A 25,438-nucleotide genomic window follows, 5' to 3' on the forward strand; every position below is an offset into this window, starting at 1 on the left:
ATAACTTTGGTATTTGTTAAGCACTTACTACGTGCCAGGCACTGTACTAAATGATAAGACAAATACAAGATAATTGGTTGGAAACAGTCCCTGTTCCACATGGCACCCACAGTTGAAGAATGAGGGAGAGCAAGTGTTTAATCCCCATTTTACAGACGAGGAAATGGAGGCACAGAGGTAAGACAGCAAGTAAATTGGAGAGCTGGGATTACAAACGAGGCCCATGCTTTTTCCACCAGACCACACTTTGGAGGAGAACAATTCCCACAAGCAAATGAGAGTGCTAAGTCCAGAAGCTCTGCATGAACAATGATTGTTTTTGTTTTCTCCAGATGGATAAAGCTGTTCGGCTGTTACTGTATTACTTAAGAATGTCAAAGACACCCACGGGAAGAGAACTGGGTTCCACGCTGCAGAATTAGATCAGCAGGAATGGCAGCTACGGAATCCCAAGAGTACGATCTAGAGGACATTTCATGTTTCTCGGGGACTAGTAAAAACAGGTACCCCCTGGCCTCAACTACTACCTGGTTATAAATTAGGCAACTTGGAAGCTGCAATAAACTTTCCAAAATGAATTTATGTAATTGGGTAAGTTGTGCTGGTTGACAAATTTTTATTAGGATACAATGTAGTAAAGCTGTTCATGCTTGAAGATGGCTTTGTCACTGGGGTGAGCTTTGAATCCTTAAGTAGTTCCTCTTGAATGGTACAGTAGACCTCTGTAAACTGTAAGTTTCTTGAGGGCAGGGATAACATCTACCGACTCTGTTGGATTGAATTTACCAACATAATAATAATAATAATAATAACGATAGCATTTATTAAGCACTTACTATGTGCAAAACACTGTTCTAAGAGCTGGGGAGGTTATGAGATGATCAGGTTGTCCCACTGGGGGCTCACAGTCTTAATCCCCACTTTACAAATGAGGTAAATGAGGCACAGATAAGTTAAGTGACTTGGCCAAAGTCACACAGCTGGCACTTGGTGGAGCAGGGATTTGAACCCATGACCTCTGACTCCAAAGCCCATGCTCTTTCCACTGAGTCACGCTGCTTCTCTACATGTTCTCACATGTTCAGAAGGCTGCTCTGTACAAACTAAGCATTCAACACTTAGTAGAGTGCCTGGCACATAGTAAGTGCTTAATAAATACCAACCAAAAAAAAGTAAGCGCTCAATAATTAGCACTGATTGATTGGAACTGCTGTTTCTACTTCACTAAGAGATCAGTCTGTGGTGTCCTTTATCCAAAAGACTTTAGTTCAGGCTTTTCGTAGCAATGATGACGGTTTACGTGGAGTCTTCCATTTCAGTAACCCAATATCCTTGTACCTAGTGGTCCATGTTGTGAAATGCCTGACATGGGAGGTGGTTCCTGTGAGACCTTCTTACAGGGGGCCCTCATCCATTTCATAACCCACTGTTGAATGTGTTAATTAAGATGGCTTCAGGTCTTTTTCACTTCCTTTGTGCAATCAGGGGAAAAGTATGAACAAAAGCGCTGTATTGGGACGTTATGCAAGGCACTGTACATTGCCCTGACAGAGTTGTTGATTGAATGTACTGAGAATTTAGAATGCCTCTTGGCTCGGTAGATGTCAACCAACGTTTCCAGTAGTTGAATACCTCCATCTATAATCTCAGGAACCCAGGCTAGTTCCAGTCATCCCCCACAGAGGACCCAGTGGCTTTCAAACCTTGCCCAGGAAGCATCAGGGATGCTGGAGCGCATTAACTATGCCTGTAAACACTCTGACACTGATCTTTGTGAGGCTGATGAAATCAGTATGGGATCAAAGGCTCATTCAACCACACACACAAAAATGAACCGTTTTGTCAGGATTGTCGTTCGGAGATCCTGGAGCTCTTTCTGTTTTTTGTCTGTCGCACTGTCTTCTCAAAGCTTCAAATCAATGGTCCACATTAACTTCTTAAAGTGTGTAGCGCACTATACTAAGCCCTTGGGCGAGTACAGCCGAGTTGGTATACGTGATCCCTAACCAGAAGGAGCACATGGAGATGCACCTTTCTTGAAGCAGTGTAGCATGATAGGCTGCCATAATTTTCTCCCAGTTTTCATTTGCGAAGACATGTTACCTACTGCTTTACTGCACTTGAAAATGCTTCCTCCTATCATCGTGCTTCCAGCTGTTTCATTTTGGCTCCCCATGAAGTAGTTGTTTGGGTATACCACTGTCATCTTCTCGCCTCATAAGTCCCAACCAGGGACGTTGCAGTAAGATGAGTACAAGCGATTACACTGACTTCATTCCAGGGCTCTGTTATCTGTAATTCTGTCTTGCACCAAAGTAAGGCCTGGAAGTGATGCTGATGGTCCCTCTCAAGAGGTCTGATGTGATGTTTGTGCTGGATTTAAGTCCCTCTGCCACATGGAAATCTGGACAGCACTACAGAGTCTGGGCTGAAGACTGATGCCACATCACTCCGTCGTTGTCATCTGCAGCAGCAGCGTTTACTGAGCATCTGTGAGCCAAGTATTGTGCTAAGTGCTTGTAAATATACAACAGAAGGAAGAGATACTGATTTAGCCCTCAAAGAATGGGACAGCTTCAGATGGTAAGCATTCAGAAAGGCAATTGCTTCAGGGCACAGCGTCAGGGAGGTGGCCTTGGGGAGCAGAGGCTGTGGTTAAAAGTTAGACAGCCCTCAGCCCTTCAGAAGGTGTTCCTGGGCCAGTTGGAGCCTGGGAGAGGAATGCAAGGACTCTAGACCAAAGTGAAAAGGTAAGGGATTCCCCTGGAGAAATGCTCTGGGTTTGGACATTCCCAAAGATTTCTGTAGACAGTGAGAGGGGTAGCAAATGTTTCCTGCATAAGGGAGGCCAAGCTTCTGAAGCTGGGTCATCTAGGACCTGTCAATCCAGTGGGAAAGGCATGTGGAACATAAAAGCATTAAATAGGTCTAACTAAGCTTCTTGTTTTGATTTTCTAACTCTGTGTCCATTGTTGCTGTGCAAGATAACAGAATTCTGCAAGGACATTTTGACCCGTGCTGCTACTGAAGATTTTTGGTTGCGTGGAAGCTGGTTGCGCACAGGGAATACGTCTGCTCATTGTTATATTGTACTCTCCCAAGTGCTTAGTACAGTGCTCTGCACAGAGTAAGCACTCAGTAAATACAATTGAGTGAATGAGGGTTTGCCTGTGAAGACTGATGCCTTACTTGAGCCCGTAGATTTGAACTGGTAGCCAAGTGATTTACAATCAGCTGCATATCTTATTGGGTGTGCCCCTTTAGGAGGCAGTCATTCATATATAAGCTGCACATTATAAGACTCTAGGCTGTAAGTTCATAATGACCAGGAAATATATCTACCAACTCTGTTGTATTAGGCTCTCCCAAATGGTCAGTACAGTATTCTGCACACAGTAAGCATTCAATAAATACCATTAATGATGAAGATTCACAAGTACTAACTCCTGAATGGCCATCTCTAGGATCTTTGATGATGCTCATTGCCTGTTAAGCAGCAAAAGTTTCCCAGAGGTTTGGTATCATATTTAAATTCCAGCCACTAGATTCCGTGTTGTATCCTCCACAAAGTTGCACTGAATCAGTTGAACTCATCTCTGCTTTCCTCCATTGTTGGTGGGCTGGACTGAGCTCTTCTTCCCCTATCGACGATGAGGCCTGGATCACACTGGGCACTCCCAGCTATAACTTGCCCAGCCATGCTGTCACTGTCATGGAGAAGTCTCAGAATCCTGGCAAACTTCAGAGAAGACATATTTACTAAGCAATTGCTAGGACCTCAAGGCACTCAGTGATTTTGCAATGTCTAAGGAAAGCATGTATAGGCCTTGATGTTTCTCCTTGCACTTCTCCTGTTTCTGACATGTCTTGAAGATCACGTTTGCCTATAGCTAAATTTTGATTCTGGGTGCATTTGGTCGACAGTCTTTGGTGACTGGTTCAGAATGATTCTGACTGGGATCTTGACAGTTGCATCTATCACTGTGTAAACTTTCACCTTTCTTCTGGAAGATGAAAATGATGGTAACATCTCTGAGATTCTGTGGCATCTTCTCTGCATCCCACATGCTGAGGAAAAGCTTGTGTAAGGGTTTAAGCCATGTGTCTCCACCATCCTTTTACATTTCAACAGTTGTGCCAACAGGCCTGGTTCTTTGCCATTTTTTTTTTATGATACATTATGGGCTTACTATGTGCCAGACACTTTACTAAGCACTGGAGTAGATATAGGATTATCACTTTGGGCACAGTTCCTGTCCCACATAGGGTTCAGAGTCTTAATCCATGTTTTGCAGATGAGGTAGCTGAGGCACAGAGAAGTTAAGTGACTTGCCACAGGTCACACAGCAGACAAGTGGAGGAGCCAGGATTAGAACCAAGATCTTCTGACTCCCAGGCTCCAATGCTTTTTCCATTAGTCCACGCTGCTTCTTTCCTGTCTCATACTCAGTGGAGACTTTCACAGAGATTGAGAGTAGAACTGGGTTAACACAAATGTCATGGGTTTTCCGTTTGCCAGGTCTTCATATTTGACAGGGGTAGATGTGTTCCAGATGACACTGACGGACAGCTACCATGTCCTCAGGATTTCCTGCTGGACCGGGATGAACGAGAGACATCTTCATTCTTTGGGAGACTGAGTTGGAGTGCACAGGTCCAGAGAGTTTTCTTGGCCTTTCTTGAGAAAAATTCTGAAAGCAGAGTCTGAAGAACTTAACATAATCAAGGATTGCCTAGATGCAGGGAGAATTTGGCTTATCTAAATAAAACTTTCTGAATTTTTCTCATTTTTGTATTCGTATAAGCCACTGGGTAAGAAAACTATCCTTCAACCAATCAATCAATAGTATTTACTGAGTGTTTATTCTGTGCATCACACTATACTAAGCACTTGAGAGCTGTGGAAAGGGAACTGGGAAACAGATGTAACACACTCTATTCTCTGACTGGGACGTGCTTTGTTTTCTCAAGAGAACATTAAATATGTAAAAATATTAAAGTCTTTAAATCTCCCTTTTTAATATGCAAAAAGATTAAAGTCTGTAAATCTCCCTTTTTTAAGACACTACTGTATCACCTTTTGGGAATATGTTATTTATTGTTATTGTTATTCAGATACTGTGGGCTGTGGCTTAGTGGAAAGAGCCCCAGCTTGGGAGTCAGAGGTCATGGGTTCTAATCCGGCTCCGCCACTTGTCAACTGTGTGACTTTAGGCAAGTCACTTAACATATCTGTGCCTCAGTTTCCTCATCTGTAAAATTGGGATTAAGACTGTGAGCCCTACGTGGGACAACCTTATTACCTTGTATCTACTCCAGCACTTAGAACAGTGCCTGGCACATAATAAGTGCTTAACAAATACCATTATTATTATTATTATTACTGTCCTCTTGTCCTCGAGAGTGAAGGTAGGTACCAGAAGTACCTGCCCTCCTTTCATGTTAGCCAGGCTTTGGAAAATGTCTGTCCCAGAGAAAGGAGAGCTCTCCCTCTGATGTTCTCAAAGTGGCAGCCAAATGTTTCAGGAGTTGCCGCATACCTCCTTATTCATTTCTGCAAAATTGCAAAAATGGGAAACTTGTTTAGATGCCAAACTACATCCATAAGGAGCAAACTGGCCTTTACATAAAATCTTTCCCTATTACATTTTAAATGTTAGGTGAAGTGTTACCTCAGAGCTAAGCAGGATATGCAAAATATTTTATCTGAGGGGATCCAGACATCCCTTTAAATGAGTCTGATCTATTATTAATTACAAAAATGAAAGGGACTCTAATGCAAGTTCCTTATGGAATATATTATTAGCTATGATACAGATAAGGGAATTCAAATCAGGACAATCTGTAGCTAAATTAGCTAAATTAGCATTAGCTAAATAAAAGGTCCCTAAAATATTTCAATGCCACATTCTTTCAGCTAATGATGTTTTAATAAAGAATGGTGAACTTCCCTATTTCCACATTCTCTGTAAGAGAAACTTATTTTATTAACTAGAAATTTATAAGTGAAGGTTTCAAATGACAAGACGAAATATAGAAAATAGTCCTCTTATGAAGGAACTCTGATTCCACTAGAAAACTAGATTCTGTGCTTTTAAATGTGTCCTGTAGAATTTACGTAAGTGAACAGGAAGGCTTCCTATTTAAATAAATTTTGCTTACTTCACCCTTATGATGGCAAGATTTCAAGTAGCAATGATTAGGTCTTTGGGGGAATTACAGGGTGCTAGTTAGAACACATTTTAAAAGAAATAAAGGGCAGGATACACAAGAGAAATTCAAAGCCTGAAGAAGGAATTAAGGTACATGGCTTAGTGGAAAGAGCACAGGCTTGGGAGTCAGAGGATGTGGGTTCTAATCCCGGTTCCTCCACTTGTCTGCTGTCTGACCTTGGGCAAGCCACTTAACTTCTCTGTGCCTCAGCTACCTCATCTATAACATGGGGATTAAGACTTGAGCCCCAAGTGGGACAACCTGATTTCCTTGTATCTACCCCAGCGCTTAGAACAGTGCTTAACACATAGTAAGCACTTAAATACCATTCTTATCATCATCATTATTATTAGGAAAGTATTTAGACCCAGCCGGAAAGAGGACCAAAGATGAAAGCAAAATTTACAGGAGAGAGGGAGCAATGAGAAGTAGTAAGTGTAGGGGTGTGAGGGGGGCTGTCTTGATAATCATCAGGATGAAGGGAAAAGAAAGAGACAGAGAGAGATACAGAGAGAGATAGAGAAATAGCAGATTCTGGGTAATGAAGAGCAAAGCAGATAAATGAAAGACAAAGTAGGAAAAAGCAGCCAAATAAGAAACAGAGAAGTGAGAGGACCACAAAATGAAAAGAATGAAAGTAATGAAAGCGAGGAAGGTGCCTCACACAGGGCTGACCATTCACAAATTTTAGACCTGTGTCCCACCTGCTTAAAGATGGCTGGTTGGACTCTCAAAACCCCCATTTGAGGCCAAGTGGTGGCAAAAGGAGGTGAAAGGCATTGGCAGGGAATTCAGCAACCAAGAGTAGCACGGGGTGGCACCAACAAGCAAAGGGAAGCAGCGGTAATACAATAAACCAGTTCCATGCTCACGTCTACTGCTTCCACTGCCAATTCCACAACAACTGCAGTCTGAGCGATGAAACTGGTAGCAGAGGCATGTCTGTTGTGGTGACAGAATCACTGAAACCTGTACTCGTTGTTGCCTTTCTCCGCTGCTTTTTGCCTGACTTCAGGACATTTTACCTGTGCATAGTTTAAAGTGAGTTGTCTTTGGGTCTGAGTGAGTTATTCAGTGCACTGGTGCATTTCTTTCTCTGTCTCTAGTCTTTTCTTGCATTTTGGACCTTGTCCTATAGCATTCCTACTTCCTGACCCACTCTGAATTCTGGAAAATACAGTCCTCTTAAGTTTTAGGGTGAAAAGAAATAGCCAAAGTAGAGAGGAATGAGTGCATTTAGAAGGAGGGGAAAAGGGCAGCTGGGAAAAGACTAGAGAAGGGTAAAGAAAGTAAAAAGGAAAGACATGCTCTCAGAGAAAGAACAGTACTTCATAAATCATTGCAACACATATAACATCAACATCTTAACCATTCCAGTTTCCTCAAACCGCCAAGAAGATAAAGTGGTATGGCAAGAATGGGCTATTTGTTTCATATCATTTCTGAGTCCCTTCACTTAAAATGCTTAAAATGCTTAAAATGCTTATGCTTAAAATGCTTTGAATTCACTTCTTAAATAATTGAAGAGATAAAATACTGGTAATTCATCTTTTGACTCTGGATCAATCCTGGGTATGGGATTGGGTGGGAGATTTCAAATTTTGCGTATTGCCTTTTGAGTGGCATTGGTGCCTTCTGTAGTCCAAAGACGATTTGCGATTTTTGCTGCTGAATCTCTACACAAAATGGATCTGTCTCTGTTTAGCTGGTAGGCCGATCACATCCTAAGGAAAAAGGAAAAAAAATCCAAGCATCAGTGAGTGACATCATCAAGGTTCAGGATATAGAAGGAGTCACAGCAAGCAACCAAAAGTCTCAATCCGTGACACAAAGTGGTATGCAGTCCTGTCCTGCTGAATAAAGTTCCTAAATACATTTCTCTCCTCGGGAAAGCTGTTAACACCAAGAAACATTTGTTGAAACCAAAATGTTTCTAAAATGAGAAAAATAAATAGCCACATATGGTAAGGGTTTCTTAGTACTGTACCCAACACACCTTCATCTAAGGTAATGGAGAAGACTGGAGTTTTCACTCTTTGGCTTTATTAGATTTACCTAATCCAAACTCAAGCTAACTCAGTTATATTGCCGAGATTAGACCAAAGGATTTGAAACCTGTTGATAAAGTTGTTCCCTCCAAATGAATATCTTGGGGATATGGACCTTCTGAGTTTTAAGAGGCGGGTATCTCAGAAATTGCCCCTTAACCAAACAGCCAATTACCCATCATATTTTACATCAACAAGCAGGAAGGAGGTTTTCCAGGAGGAAGTATGATGTACCTGACAGTGTGTACAATGCCCCAGAACACACTCCAGTTTACGGACACGGCTGCCTTCCTGAGCAATTCTATCAACAATTACCTAAATGCAGAAAGTCACTGAAAGCTGGCTGGCTAGAGCTGTGTTCTGAAACAGATCCTGAAGCATATTTGTAGCTGTGCCAATATACTTTCTGCTTAATATATAAAATGCCAAAATGGGTGAGTGGTCCTCACCTTTAATACTACTACTACTACTACTACTACTACTAATAATAATAAATAATAATGGTATTTGTTAAGCACTTACTATGTGCAAAGCACTGTTCTAAGCACTGTAGCACTGTTCCAAGTGCTGAGCTGACACTGCTTTCATGGTGCATTATTATTATTATTATTATTATTATTAATTGTACTTATTGAGCGCTTACTGTGTGCCAAGCACTGTACTAAGTGCTTGGGAGAGTACAGTATAACATCACACACATTCTCTGCCCAAAACGAGCTCACATGAAAGCATGGAGTGTGGGAAGCAGCATGGCTCAGTGGAAAGGGCATGGGCTTTGGAGGCAGAGGTCATGGGTCCAAATCCCGGCTCTGCCAATTGTCAGCTGTGTGACTTTGGGTAAGTCACTTAACTTCTCTGGGCCTCAGTTACCTCATCTCTAAAATGTGGATTAAGACTGTGAGCCCCCCCCATGGGACAACCTGATCACCTTGTAACCTCCCCAGCGCTTAGAACAGTGCTTTGCACATGGTAAGCGCATAATAAACACCATTATTATTATGGAGATCTTTTTGAAAGAAAACCCTATTTTTATGAGCCATCTGAAAAGATTGGTTGGACTCAACCAACTGTACACACTTCTTTTTTTCTATAAACAACTATTTATCAGTATAGTACATAAAATTACCCAGATAGATATGGTTTACTGACAGTAGAGGAAGTGAAGAATGGAATTTCAGACCACACCAACATGTGGGGGTGATGTCAGGTCTTTTAAGAAGCAGTGAGAGGGGTTAAACACATGAAAGCAGTGTACATGTGTTGTCAGCAAAGGCATTGTGCAGCCTGTACAATGATGGCATTTGTTAAGGGCTTACTATGTGCAAAGCACCGTGCTAAGCGCTAGGGAGGATACAAGGTGATCAGGTTGTCCCACGTGTGGCTCACCGTCTTAATCCCCACTTTACAGATGAGGTAACTGAGGCACAGAGAAGTGACTTGCCCAAGGTCACACAGCTGACATTTGGTGGAGCCGGGATTTGAACCCATGACCTCTGATTCCCAAGCCCATGCTCTTTCCATTGAGCCACACTGCTTCTCTGGTGTTACTAGTTACTAGTACAAGTGTTACTACTTCGGGAAGCTTTGATTGGGACTGGACTCTCGATGATCTGAGCGGCCACGCCACGAGACCCCTGCAGATCCTCTTACTGTCAAGGCTTGCAGACTGTGACTTTGTCTTTCATGTTGCTTTGTATTTATATCACTTCATATTTAGGAATAGGAATATGCTACCTCCTGTTCATAATAGGAAAGTTTTCCACTTCTTATTTTTCTTTTGCAAATGCCTGAAGGCAGTCCTCTAGACTGTAAATTTCTTATGGGCAGGGAATGTGTCTACCAACTCTGTTGTTTTGTACTCTCCCAACAGCTTAGTAAAGAACTCTGCACACAGTAAGCATTGAATAAAGATCACTGATTGAGTTATTGGAGAGTCAGGGACCAAACAGCCTAGTGGCAAGAGCACGGGCTTGGCACATGGGTTCTAATTCCAGCTCCACTACTTGTCTTCTGTGGGACCCTGGGCAAGTCACTTCACTTCTCTGTGCCTCAATTGCCTCATCTGTAAAATGGAGATTAAGACTGTGAGCCTACGACGGATAACCTGATTGCTTTGTATCTACCTCAGTGCTCAGACCAGTGCTTGGCACATAGTAAGCACTTAAATACCATAATTCTTCTTCTTATAATTAACTATCTCTCACCTGTGTACTCTCCCCCAGAAGTTAGTACAGAGCTCTGCAGATTAAGTGCTTAATAAATGTTATTACAAAAAAAGAGAATGGGAAACATATACCCTGTTTAGTAGACTAGAAAACACATTTTATAAACACTGGCACACAGTAAGCACTTAAATACCATTACTATTATTTTTTTTTTCTAAAGGATATCAGCACCTAAGATAGTCCAATCATGCTACCTCTAAGGTGGCAGGTAAGACTCTTTGACTGCTGTCTTGGAGAGCAGAGGTGTTTGTTTAGTAGACTAGAAAACACATTTTATAAACACTGGCACACAGTAAGCACTTAAATACCATTACTATTATTTTTTTCTAAAGGATATCTGCCCCTAAGATAGTCCAATCATGCTACTTCTAAGGTGGCAGGTGAGACTCTTTGCTGTCTTGGAGGGCAGAGGTGTTTGCAGAGTGAAGGCAGAAGGAAAGAGGTTAATAAGCAGGTTATGCAAACAGACAGAAAAGACTCTGATCTCAGTGCTGTTTGAGCAGATGTACCAAGACACAGCCAAGTTGTGAAAGGGAAAACACGGGAAAACATTTTTTTCCCTTCAAAATCGATCACTCACTAGGGAAGGGGATACGAGGACTCTGGTCCATTCTTCCCCATGCCTCTACCCAGACCCTGGTGTTGGAATATTTACAAGCATGTTGGTCACCTGACATGTTATCAGACAGCATAATCCTAGCAAAGAGCCTGGAATACAGTAATCCCCCAATATAAGGCCCTTCTTTTAGGGCTCTTTCATCATAGCACTACTAAACTTTAATGACCATGTTACCGACCAGTCTCTCTGACCTCTAGATGACAAGAGAAGGTGGCAAAGTTTATTTTGGCTCCAGCTCTTCCCTTCCCTTTGTATTATCACTGGACACTAGACACACTTTCACTGAACTGAGTGCTATCTGGCATAGGGCAGTATTGATGGTAGTATTGAATAACTGTAATATCAAAGTCTGGGAAGGTCAGTCAATCATATTTACTGAGCACCTTCTGTCTGCAGAGCACTGTACTAAAAGCTTGGGAGAGCACAATAAAACAATAAACAGACACATTCCCTACCCTCAACAAGCTTACCGTCGAAAGGGATGGTTTGGGATGGAGAAGAATAGGCAAGGAGACTAAAAAATGTTTTAGGAATTTTTCTTGGTGCTAAATTCCATCCAGATAGTACACGAGAACAGTACATGAGTCCGTTTGGGTAGGGGCAACCCCTAGTCATTTGCAGCTGGCATGTGCCATGCATGGTTTCAAATCTTTGCAAAAGCTTAAGAGCTATACCACATATAGTCCAAAATCAGGCTAGAGAAAGTTCAGAAGAGAGCAACTAAAATGACTGAAAGGTCAGGAGCCAGGCAGATAAGATTAGGACTCTGAAATCTGGAATGAAAACTGGAAAGGACTTCATGGATGGATGTTTAGGGTGAAAGCAAAACCAGAACTAGAGGGACACCAGAAAGGCTTGAGACCAACACCGGAAAACAATTCATTACTACAGAAAGTTAAGCAGGTAAAAAATATCAATAAATCCAAGAAGGGCTTCGGTAGCTTCATTGATGACGACAAAGCTCACTATGGGCAGGGAATGTGTCTACCAACTCTGCCATATTGTACTCCCCTGACTGTTTAGTACAGTTCCCTGTACACGGTAAGTGCTCAATAAATATGATTGATTGATTGATGAGAAGGTACATCCAGGATCTGGAGGATGAACATCAAAGAGGGCAGCCATCATGCTGTTCCTCTAAGGACCCTCTGCCTTTATCAGAGACAGAATATGGGAATACTGATGATGATGATAATAATTAGTATTGGTTATGCATTTACTATATGCCAAGTGCTGTTCTAAGCTCTGGGGTAGATATGCTATAATCAGGTCAGATGCTGTCCCTGGCCCACATTGGACTCGCCATCTAAGTATGAGGGGGAACAGACATTAGAGCCCCATTTTACATATGAGGAAACGTAGAAACAGAAAAGTGACTTGTTCAAGGTCACACAGCAGGCAAGGGGCAGAACTGGGATCAGGACCAAGGTCCTCTGACTTCTAAGGCCATGCTCTTAAAACTAGGTAACACAACTTCTCCAGGGTTAGATGGTTCTTTGGTATGTGTGACTTAGGTAAGGCCATTCTTTGGTTCCAGTTGCTGCTTAATCGAAGCAAAAGGTAATGCCCATTCTTTTTAGCTCTCTTCTTCACTCAATGCTAACATACTCACTGATTGATGTCAGAAACACTTTCAGAAATGCAACTTTCTGTAAATATTTCACAAATGAAAAGACATCAATTTGTCCTGAAATCATTCACATCTGGGAAATCTCTTGTGGTTCTCTTACCAAACTTTCAAAACCCACTTCAGATTTTACTTGTGACCATACTTATCTTCTGATTAATTAAGTCACCTCAAGAGTCTTCAAGGCTTTTCCAGAAGTCCTCTGGGCTTCCCACTGTTGCCTTTTTATTCAAACAAAAAGGCTAGGAGGGATTGTAATAAGACTTGATCCTTAAGACCACGACTACGTAAGTAGCACTCAACTCTCATCCTGTTTCTCATCTTTCCTGTGCTTCTGGATGAAACCCAGCTCATTAAAATTAAATTTATTTAAGGCCATAATGATTTTGGAAGTCAATGAGAAAAGGATTTTGAAAGTGTTCTGCTGTATTGGCAGAGAGCAGCACAATCATTGAGTGCTGCGATAAGCCAGTTATATATCATCTGTACCATACTAATGTTAGGGGGCTGAAGAAGTGATAGATGGCTTGGTGTTACTCTAGGGGATGGATGGAGGAGTGGATAAAGGACAGACTGAGTTGTGCCCTAAAGAATCCAAATTATTTCATATTTTTATCAATGGGTTTGGATGATGGATTTGACCAAGTGAGGACGATGATGGATTTGAAAAGTTTAGTATCAGTCAGTGATATTTATTGAGCACTTACTGCATTCAGAGCATGGGTGACAAGTTGGTTAGGATTGGTAACCCCTTCGAAAACTGACACTAAATTCAGTCATCTCAATGAAATCAGAGGAATGACCTTTTAAGAGCGAGATGCTGCTCAACAGGTACGGAAATGACCACATGGTGATCAGAAGCCAAGTACTCATGTATACAAATGGATGAAAGATTGTTTATCTGCACGTCCTGGGTTTTCACAGTCAGAAAAGTCTGGAGGGAATCATATCTGTGGTCCTATTAAAAAGCGAACATCCAAGTTAGATCCTAGTTTATACTCTTCAAGGTTCGGATTTCCAACTGACTATGCCTCTCCTTGTCTCAGGACTCCAGCTCTATCACCTGCTGCTCAGGCCAGTGTAACACCAGGCTACAGTTAATAATAATAATAATGATGGCATTTATTAAGCGCTTACTATGTGCGAAGCACTGTTCTAAGCGCTGGGGAGGTTACAAGGTGATCAGGTTGTTCCACATGGGGCTCACAGTCGTAATCCCCATTTTACAGATGAGGGAACTGAGGCATAGAGAAGTTAAGTGACTTGCCCAAAGTCACACAGCTGACAATCGGCAGAGCCGGTATTACCAGTTTCCTCTCAGGCCTCACCAAAATCCATATCCCCCAACCACCACTGTAATTGGGTTCAGGTTAATCCCCAACCACTAGTAATAATAATACTAATAATAATGATAACTGTGGTATTTGTTAATCACTTACCATGTGCCAGGCATTGTACTAAGCAGTGGGGCAGATACAAGGTAACTGAGTTGGACACAGTCCCTGTCCCACACAGAGCTCCCAGTCTCAAACACATTTTACAGATGCAGTAGCTTGAGGCACAGAGAAGTTAAGTGATTTGCCCAAGGTCACACAGCAGACAAGCGGCAGAGCAGGAATTAGAACCCAGGTCCTTCTGATTCCCAGGCCCATGCTCTCTCCAATAAGCCACGCCAGATTCCAGTTTCTCTGGCTAGTTTCTGGCATCACTTTTCCAGTTTAGAAGATCCTCTTTCTCATTCCCCCATTGTCTCTCATTTTTCCCTGGCTCTTCCCCTCCACCTCTGCCCCAGCTCACTGCAGTCATTGAGTCACTCTAGACTATATGCTCCTAGTGGGCAGGGAGCAGCTTTACCAACTCCGTTATATTGTAGTCTCCTAAGCACTTAGTACAGTGCTCTGCACAAAAATAAGTGTTCAGTAAATACAAATGATCAATTGAGTTCCAATTCTTCTCTTCCTGCCAGGCTTTAGTTCTTCCCCCTGCCTGGTCTTGTGTTCCGTTCCCGCTCCCACCCAACACACATCCACCTCCCAACCCTAGGGACTGGTTAGTCTTCGCTGGAAGCCCAGAAGCTGTACCAGCCTGAATGGAAAAGATGGACTATCCAGAGACCATGGATGTACTTCTTGTGCCAGCCTCAGGCCTTTACTGCAATAGCGTGACTAATTTTTCTTCTTCATTTTAAAAGGATTAGTGAGAAACAAGAGAAAAGTGCCCTTCTCCAGGGATTCCTGAGTGTGGGAGCCTCTGTGAGGGGCAGCTGGCTGGGGGAGCAAGGCGCCTACATCAATCAGTCATTCATTCAATCCTATTTACTGATCGCAGAGCACTGGACTAAGAGCTTGGGAAGTACAATTCGGCGGCAGATAGAGACAGTCCCTACCCAACAACTGGCTCACAGTCTAGAAGCAGCATGGCTCAGTGGAAAAAGCCCGGGCTTGGGAGTCGGAGGTTATGGGTTCGAATCCCAGCTCCGCCAGTTGTCAGCTGTGTGACCCTGGCAAGTCATTTCACTTCTCTGGGCCTCAGTTCCCTCATCTGTAGAATGGGGATTGGGACTGTGAGCCCCACGTGGGACAACCTGGTCACCTTGTAGCCTCCCCAGCACTTAGAACAGTGTTTTGCACACAGTAAGCACTTAACAAATACCATTATTATTATTATCCACACTTAGCATGTATGTACCCATCTGCAGCACACACACACACACACACACACACTCGTGCACATTATCAATTCTATATTCAAATATTCTGATATTTCATCATGACAGTCACACTACTAGCTGTTTTATCCTTGTTCTTCCTTATGATCTCACTCCTGATTAAAAAATGTCACTAAAGCTCTCATTTATTGGACAATTAAGTGCAAAAAAACCCCCCACCAAAAATCCTATTGGATATTAGAATAGGCAGAATAGGGCATGTACATTTGTTGTGAAATAATTTTACAAAGTTGGTGAAGAGCAGGAAAAGGCAGTACTTTTGCTCATTATTTTGACTATCAAAGTGCCAAACTGGATAGTTTTAGACATTTTTATAGGCCTTGTTGTCAAGCAAGTGTTAATAAGGACAATCTGGTTGCCTTTAAGCTATATTCTTCATCAGAATGGCAAACACAAGTCTTACCTTAAAAATGTAATCTAATCCATTGACAGAACTTAATTTATCTAACATAACATTCATTAAGAAGGAATATGATCTCCAGGGAGTGAGTTGTTTTGGATGCCACCTGAGTCAACAACCAGAACATAACCCTAAGGCACATTTCTCACAACAGCAGGCAACCCGCCAGCATGACACTGAATGCAGAGATAGAGCACTGCTGTTTGTGTAGCGTCCTATGTGGCTGCTGCTGCCAGGCTTCTGGTTCCCAGTACAGATGGGGCACAGGGCATCACGTCTGCTCAGCTCTGCCTCTTTGCCCTCTCAGGAAAACAATAAGCCTGCTCATTCTGGGCCATGCCAGGCTGCCTGATGGATGGTGGACCAGGAGGAAGCAGGAAACTGCAATCTGGACAACTGCCCTGGGCCATTTGCAATTCGGGCATTGTGGGAGTTTCGGAAAACATTATTTAAAATGCTACACTTTTTAAACGGTAAAATTTGATGTATTCTGTAATCTAGAAATGCAATCCACAACATCTGTGCCTTGACTGACCACTTCTGATCTTGGAAAGTCTCAAACAATCACTAGGCAACGAATGAATCAATCAATCCATCAATGGCATTTATTGAGCGCTTACTATGTGCGGAGCATTGTACTAAGCACTTAAGGGAGTGCCTCAGAATTAGCTGACATGTTTCCTTCCCATAACGAGTTTACAGTCTAGAGGGGGAGGCAGACATTAATGTAAATAAATAATTTATAAGATATTGTTTAAAAAGCCAGAGTTAGGGACTCATATGTCTCACCCCACAGCACTTATGTACGTATCTGTAATTGATTTATACTAATGCCTGTCTCCTCCTCTAGCCTGTTAGATAGGCACTGAACTAAGCACTGGGGTAGATATAAACTAATCATGTTGGACACAATCCATCCCACAGGGGGCTCACAGTCTTAACCCCCATTTTATAGATGGGATAACTGAGGCATAGATAAGTGAAGTGACTTCCTCAAGGTCACAGGAGACAAGTGGCAGGGCTGGGATTATAATCCAGATCCTCTGAGTCCCAGGCCCATGCTCTTTTTACAAAGTCATGCCGCTTCTCAGTTCAGCCCACTACTTGAACAGCTCCAATCGTTGCCCATCCACCCCTGTATCATATAAAATCTCCTTACCATTGACCTTAAGGCACTCAATCAGCTCACTCCCTCCTCACTGATTTCCCACTGCAATCCAATCCACACTCTCCTCTTTTAATGCCAACCCTATTCTCCATGTACTTCAACCTTTTCTATCCTGTGGTTGACTCTACTACTTCCCTATCTGTAGTTATATTAATGTTCATTCAATCATATTTATTGAGCACCTACTGTGTGTAGAGCACTGTATTAAGCGCTTGGGAGAATACAATAAAACAAGAAATAGGCACATTCCCTGCCCACAACGAGCCTGCAGTCTAGAGGGAGTTTACACTCAGTCTACCTCGCCCTTTAAACTGTAAATTCCTCGTGGGCAGGGATCACATCTACCACCTCTAGTATATTGAACTCTCCTAAATACATAGTACAGTGTTCTGCACACAGAGAGCATTCCCTAAATGCCACTGATTATTTAATCAACTTCCACAGTCTCTGAAAAGAAAGGAAGACATACGAAAGCTTACTGTGATGTCCCAAAATGCCGGCTTTCAACAAAGGTCAATCTACCAGTTTATCTAAACTAGTCACAGCTGACAAAAATCACTCTTCTAGCTATTCTACAATCTACATGGAAAGTCTAGCTTCCACTTCAATTTTCTTCTCTGAGGAAACGAAAAAAAATATTTTCAATCTTTAATCTTTTATATATGTATCCTACAGGTTTGCAAGGGATGATTTGATTGCCCGAACAAGAATAAAAAGTTCCCCAACAGGCAGAGCCAATAACTGTCTAAAGTTTGGCAAGGGGCCAAGCCTATAGGTTCTTTCACAATCACTTGCAGTAAATCCTGACCTGGGACACAGTCAGTTTTAATCTGCTGTTTCTCAACAGGTGGAAAGGTGTGGTTTAAGAGTGAGTCCTTTCTTGCTTAGAGAAGCAGCATGACCTAGTGGGAAGAACACAGGCTTGGAAATCAGAGGAGCTGAGTTCTAATCCTGACTCTGCCGCTTGTTGTGTGACCTTGAGCAAATCACTTTTCTGGGCTTCAGTGTCCTCATCTGTTAAATGAGACTTCAACACCTCTTCTCCCTCCTACTTATAATTTGAACCCCATGAGGGAGAGGGGCTGTGTCTGACCTGATAATCTCGATTCTACTCTGGCACTTAGTACACTGTCTAATGATTGCTATCATTATTATTATTATTATTACTGAGGGTATTTGGGAACTCGGGGACTATTTCTGGCTTGCCTCAAGAACCACTATGCCACCACAACATCTGATTCTTCACAGTACTATAAAATAACCAAGGGTCTATTTCCTATGAAGGAGTAGCCTTCAGGCACTGTAACATTCCCCCTTTATATCAGGAATCTTGATCTGTAATGAGCTGATAAACACGAAGACAGAACTTGAACAAGTGCTTTAAAGCAATCAATTTCCCCTAAACGCAGTAACCTCCTTTACAGGATGTTTAGTACAGCATCATATTTTACTAGAAAACAGAGGCACACTCTATGAAGTATCCAACACGCCCTGCGGTTTATCTGTTTTCTCTCAAGCCTTTATGTTGAATAGGCAAGAACTGCTGAACTACTGAGCCTCTGGTGTACTCGTTCCACAATGCACAGTTTTGCTGCAGTGCACCCAATGCAGCAAAAGGATGCAGGCAAAAAAAAACGGAATTCAAATCCCTTCTTTTGAGAGATTCATTTCTCTCTCTAAGCTGAGGCAGAGAGAGATACTTCCTTTCCCGTGGAAGATGTCCTTATCTATCCACTATCTATTCCCTGAAGCTGGGGTTCAAAGAAATGGGTTTGCTTCAGGAAACTGGGTACTGATTCTGGAAGCCATAGATATGTAGTTTTCAGTTTCCGGATAAACAGAGGGAGGGGGTTCCCCAGAGGCATTAAACATACTAATGAATTTGTTAAATAGGTTGCTGACTGAATCCAAGGCAGGAAACGTGCTTGTTTTGAGAAGTGAAATCGTCGGGTCAAAAGTGACACAGGTCATGGGATCAGATGAAGGTCTGTGAACAAAAGGAAGAACTCAGCTTTACATTCACAGGTTTTACTTACTGGGCATTAGGAACTGCTAATTCCTGCTCTCGGTGTGGGCTAGTCAATTCCCTTTTGACCACTGTTCTGGTTGTTTCTGCGACTGTTCCCAACAGTACCAGTCATCAGGGAAAAGAGGCAACAGCCATTTCCAGTACTGGATTAAACTACAAGTCACCCGTTCATTCAGTAACAACACACATTTAGCATTTACCAAAATTCAATTTTCCCTCATTGCCCCTTGCATTCACCCCAAGGAAGATAAGGCAGCGTATGAGAAGCATTGCCCTAATATTTCAGGCCAAAGCACAAAAAGAAATGGACACATTCACGGCCATTTGCTCGGAGCAATCAGACAGAGCATGAATAGTGCTCCCAATTAAGTGATTCTTAGACCATTTTCCCATCATTTCAATTCCTAGTCTAACCTCACATTGAGAGATTAGGCTAAATGTAGGACTGGTATTTTATTGTAGCACCAAACTTCATATTTTAGTTTCTATTCAAACACTCGTAGAGAGGATGAATCCCCAAACCTTGTTTTGTAACTCCACTGCTGAAACCCTGGCTGATTTTAGGCAGGTCACATATTGTTACTATTTTCAGCTCCCTCAAAACCTAAGGTGGGAATAATACAATCTTGCCCTCTCCTGATCTTCTTCTTGAAAATGTTGTGAGCGTGAATTTGATATTTTAGGTGTTCCTTTACATTTTACAATATGTGGGTAAGGTAAATATAAAACATGGCTCTTTTACACTCTGTAGTACTGAAAATGGGCAAACATAAAATAACAATGGCATTTGTTAAGTGCTTACTACATGCCAATCACTGTTCTAAGCGCTGGGGGGGATACAAGGATATCAGGTTGTCCCACATGGGGCTCACAGTTTTAATCCCCATTTTACAGATGAGGTAACTGAGGCACAGAGAAGTTAAGTGACTTGCCCAAAGTCACACAGCTGACAAGTAGTGTAACCGGGATCAGAACCCACAACCTCTGACTCTCAAGCCCGTGCTCTTGCCACTAAGCCACTCTGAAGTATGTGACTTTGGTAAATACACTCGCCATGTCCCCTAATACCTATGAAATCAAGCAGAGGAAACAGAAATGAGATGAGAAGTATTTCACATTTCTTTTAGGCCTGCTGCTTGACATTCATTAGGCCCACCTAGATTCAGTTTAGGACCTGGTCCCATGGGCCAGTGGTGATTTTCATAGCTGTATTATTAGTGTAAAATAATTTTAGAATTGATTTTAAAACATCTTTAGGGTTATATGTGGCTTAACAGGGAACAACAAAAGCATGAGTTGAGGAAAGGATGGGTGGAGACAAAAAGACAGGAAAAAATAAAGCAATTTTTAGAGGCCAGAAAGTGGGCACAAGTTATAAACGTCTACCAGAAAATTCAAGTCAAGATGCTTGGCATGAGACAAAAACACCAAGGAGCTGAAAGAAACCCTGGGTCTTTTCCTCCAACCATCGTTTGGCCATCTTGGCTCTGCCACTTGTCTGCTGTGTGACCTTGGGCAAGTCACTTCTCTGTGCCTCAGTTACCTCATCTGTAAAATGGGGATTGAGACTGTGGGCCCCACGTGGGCCAGGGACTGTGTCCTACTTGATTTGCTTGTACCCACTTAAGTGCTTATTACAGTGCTTGGCACGTGGTAAGTGTTTAATAAATACAATAATTATTATTACATTCTCTAATTCCCTCACATCGTGGTTTTTAGAAACCCAAACTGAATACACTAGTCTAATAAGATCCTTTTCAGAGCCAATGTCATTTACGGCTATAAGTTTTGCTATTCCAGGCCCTGGGGTAACTGGGCAACGCTACTGGTTCAAGTGGGGGTGATGGTACAAGCTTGGTTAGGCTGAGGAAGGACAGGTGGAAAAGGAGGTAGAGAAAAGAAAAAGAGAGGAATAGAGATAGAGATGGAGCTAGGAGGCATAGGCAGAAGCAGAGAGGTAGAGAGAAGCCGAGTGACATCACACAATGGAGATACACACAGCCATCTTACCACTCAGGTGGATCTTTGTTTATTGATCTGTTTACTTTTGTTTTCACCATTTGTACCTACGTTCTTTCTCTTTTTCTATTGACTATTTGGTGACTTATCTCTGCTTCTTTCCCTCCTTAAATTGTAAGTTCCTCATGTGCAGGGGGTATCCTCAACTTGTGTGTGAGGATTCCCCAGGTTCCAGTACAGTGTTGTGTATTCAGATATCCAACAAAGACTGCTGATACTGCTGCTGTTACAGACAGGCAAGGTGAGTACACACACACACACACACACGAGAGATTTGCCTAGGATGGGAGACAAACTACAAGACACACACAAGGATAGGGAGAGACAAATGGGAAAAATGAACAGGGGAGATGCCTGGACGCCCATGTAGGCAAGGGAACTGCATTAATCAATGGTATTTATTGAGCACTTACTGAGAGCAGAGTACTGTACTAAGCACTTGTGAGAGTACAACAGAGTTGGAAGACACAGGCTCTACCCACAGGGAGCTTGCAGTCTAGAGGGGGACTCCTTTAATTTTCTTTTAATGCCTCACAGTCATTGTGGCCAAAAGCAGGATAGCTGCCTCTCTTACTAGTGTTCAGGTGGCAGGGAACCATCAAGAGCAGGGCATCTTGTCCCCATTATCCTTGCGTGCCATACCTAGGAATAAATATCCCAGGCCTGTATCAGCTAAGCTTTGTACACTGCTGACTCAGTTTCAGCTGTGTTTCACTGGGAGAGGTTTTACTGCTGAGATTGCAGTCAGCCAAGACGCCTTTTTCTAGCTGTGTGTGAGTACGCTCTTCGATCTGAGTCGGGGGTTGCTTTTAAATTACCCTGTAGAAATTTATTCTGGTTTTGAAATAGCACATCCCTGATTTCACGAGGATCTCTTTGAACACCACTCCTGCCTTCTGAGGTGTGGGCAACCCTCGTCAAGCCCTGCAGACTTAATGAACATGCTCTATTTCTGTCATGCAGGTCACTGGCAGAGCCAGGTTGGGATTCTGATGGGCCTGAGGTTGTGATAGCCTAGCTGGCCTTCTCCAGGCCAAATTGTGTTGCTTCACCTCCTCTCCGGGCACCCTTCCCACTCCCACTCCCTTCTCTGCTGGGCTATTTATGTGCTCTGCACATAGCAAATGCTCAGTAAGTGCCACTCATTAATAGAGAGGTAAGAGCTGGGGAGGGTGAAGGAGAGGAGCTTATGGAATGGTTTCAGGGACCTTAGCTGAGAAAGAGAGGCTACGGCAATTTCTCTTCAGCCCATTAAAAATTTCCCCTACACTAACCTCTAACGGGACATGACTGGGTAATAGCCTTTAAGATAACGCTGAGCCAATGTAGCTAACTTTTGGGTTTGGCCTTGCATCTAGTGTTGCATCCAGCGATGGTCTAGTATTATTGAACCAATGCTTATTCCATCAAGACTGCCGAACCACCAATGCAGATTGACCGGTTTGTACCATTACAAGCCCCTTTGGAGTATTTGTTTTATTTAGAGAGGATGGGGGTGATATATTTGTTTGCTTTAAATAAAGGGCCTTTTAAAATGTTAGTTTTCTCCTTTCCTATAGATACCATTTTCATCTGGGACTAATAGCACTCCCTCCGCCACAAAGAAGGGCTCCAGCAAAGCTAAGTACTCTTTATGTGAAACTCTCAAAAGTCGTTGAAATGGACTGGCTTAGACCAGATGATCTTCCTAGTTTGCTGACCAGATGATCTTCCTAGTTTGCTGATGAACATGGTACATGGGAAAGGAGCATATCCTTTGTGAAGTCTCACTGTATTACAGCTGTTTCACCATGGACAATGATAAATATCTCACTATCAGCAGAGTTATCTAAACACCCAATGGACAACTCTCTCTCTAATATATAACATTATATAATATATACACACATATATAACTCTACATTTTAAGGAAATTAAATTGGTCTGAATTATTCACATCACACAGTCATATTAGTTACAAACTTGGGCTTTCTGAGGACTTCAAGTTGTTTGCTAGATTAATTTTCAAATCATTCTAGGTGTTTATATGAGTGGAGCACACTAATCTATAATTTTTAGACTCTCTTGTTTTCTGATGTTTAAACAATGAGCACTGTATTTGTCCTTTACCAGTCTTTGGGGACTTCCCTTATCCACTATATTATTCAAAAATAACAATCATCAGCAGGAATATCCACCATTTAACTCTCTTATGATCTGAATTAGCCAGCATTTAATGTCCTCTTGAACCCAATCAACAAAGGATCGCCACTTTGTTGACCACATCATCTTTTTTATCTAAGAACACCAATTTTTAAGGTTGTGTAAATTGATATCCTCATATGGTTTGGATGAAATAATTTTCTCCTCCACTGCAGTCGTCAGTGAAAAGGATATGAGTACAAAAATCAGGGCTGGTTTCTGTGGTTTAATTATCACGGTGAATGAAATCTGATCAGCCCTAATCATTAGTTCTTACAGTCAATATTAGATGGATTAAAATGACTACATGGGAAATAATGCCTTTTTTTTAGTAAGAGTTAGAAGAGCTAAGGAGATAAAATAAAGTAGGTCCAACAAAAAAGCATTGCTGATATGAATGTTGTGTTTTTCCCCAATTTCAAATATCATTAATTCATTAATTAAATTCAATCATATTTATTGAGCACTTACTGTGTGCAGAGCACTGTACTAAATGCTTGGGAAATACAATCAAACACTATTTACTGAGAACCTACTGTACAAGGAACACTGTACTGATCAATCAGATCGAGTACAATAGAAGGAAAAGAGTCAATCCCTATTTCTAAGGAACCTACAGTCTAATGGAGGAGACAAACACAAAATAGGAGGAAAGAGAGAATTGAACTATGCAACTGAGTTGGTGCTTAAATAGTAGGGTAAATAAGTCAATATATACAAAATTACTACAGGGTGGGCTGTAATCTGAAGGAGCTGGTGAAATAGGATGAAATAGAAGAAGAGACTTGATGGTGGTATTGTTAGCTGAGATATGAGAAGTTGGAGGATTTGGGAAGGAAGATGATGAGATCGGATTTGGAAATACTGAGCTTGAGGTGCCAGCAGGACATCCCTGTGGAGATGTCCCGTAAGCAAGAGGAAATGTGGTGAGACAGAGAAGGTAGGAGGTTGAGTCATCCACATAGATATGGTACACAAGTGTGGGAGTAAAAAGTGAGAAGTAGAAGGATGTCAGAACAGAGTCTTGAGGAACATCTACAGTTAGGAGTTGGAAGGCCCAGAAAAGGAGACTAAGAGAGCGGCCAGACAGGAAGATGAAAATCTAGGATAAAAATGGGTTAGTATAATCCAGGGTTTCCCATAGTCATGAGTGTCAATTGAGGCTGAGGGGGCAAGAAAGATTAGGATAGAGAAGAGCCCATCCAATTAGCCAAGATGCCACTGGATGTCCTTAGTGTAGTAAAGGGGGCAGAAATGAGATTGAAATGGGTCAAGAAGGGAATTAGAGAAGATGAAATGAAGGCATTGGATATTTACAAGCTGTTTAAAGAGTCTAGGCAGGAACAAACGGTGTCAAGAAGATGTGGATGCTATTGCAACTGGAGGGTGCAATGGAATGCAGACAAGGTTTAATTAATCAATCAGTGGCATCTATTGAGCACTTACTGTTGCACAGTACTGAACTAAACATTTAGGAGAGTACAGTACAGTTGGAAGACTGCCCCAAGGAGTTTACAATCTAGTCAAATGGGAGGAACCATCAGAGGGTGAATGGTTGAAGATGACAGTTAAGGAGGGAAGAAAGATTGGAGCAATTATTTTTATTAGGTGTGAAGGGATGGGAACAGAGGCCCAGGTAGAGTGGGTAGGTCTTGAAATCAGGTGGGAGTCTTGCCCTTGAGAAAGAGCTGGGAAAAACATGAGTGAATGTAGGGATAGAAGGGAGTTTGGGAGGCAAACGTCATGTTTCCAAATTTATCTACAAAGCTGTTCATTCTTTCATCCAATCGTATTTATTAAGCACTTACTGTGTGCAGAGCACTGTACTAAGTGCTTGATAATAATGTTGCTATTTGTTAAGCACTTACTATGTGCTGAGCACTGTTCTAAGTGCTGGGGTAGATACCGAGTAATCAGGTTGTCCCACGTAGGGCTCACAGTCTCAATCTCCATTTTACAGATGAGGTAACTGAGGCACTGAGAAGTTAAGTGACTTGCCCAAAGTCACAAAGCTGACAAGTGGCGGAGGTAGGATTAGAACCCACGACCTCTGACTCCTAAACCCGGGCTCTTTCCACTAAACCACACTGTTTATCAGTTGCCAAGGTCACTGGGGGAAAGAGATGGGGGAGGTGAGAAAACTGGGGAAGGGAGTGGTTCAGGAGAGATTTAAAGGTCTGG

At 42.2% G+C, this 25,438-nt stretch overlaps 1 protein-coding gene across 4 annotated transcripts in view; it reads right to left on the reverse strand.

Annotated features, from left to right (window-relative positions):
- Positions 1-25,438, reverse strand: part of SCN1A (sodium voltage-gated channel alpha subunit 1) — a 126,139-nt gene that overhangs the window by 70,924 nt on the left and 29,777 nt on the right. For all 4 annotated transcript variants that reach the window (XM_038751115.1, XM_038751114.1, XM_038751116.1 and 1 more), the window contains one exon: positions 7,826-7,937. The gene's annotated coding sequence lies outside the window, so the exon portion shown is untranslated. The remainder of the gene's footprint in view (positions 1-7,825; positions 7,938-25,438) is intronic.

Source organism: Tachyglossus aculeatus, chromosome 9, assembly GCF_015852505.1.
Source record: "Tachyglossus aculeatus isolate mTacAcu1 chromosome 9, mTacAcu1.pri, whole genome shotgun sequence".
NCBI lineage: Eukaryota > Metazoa > Chordata > Mammalia > Monotremata > Tachyglossidae > Tachyglossus > Tachyglossus aculeatus.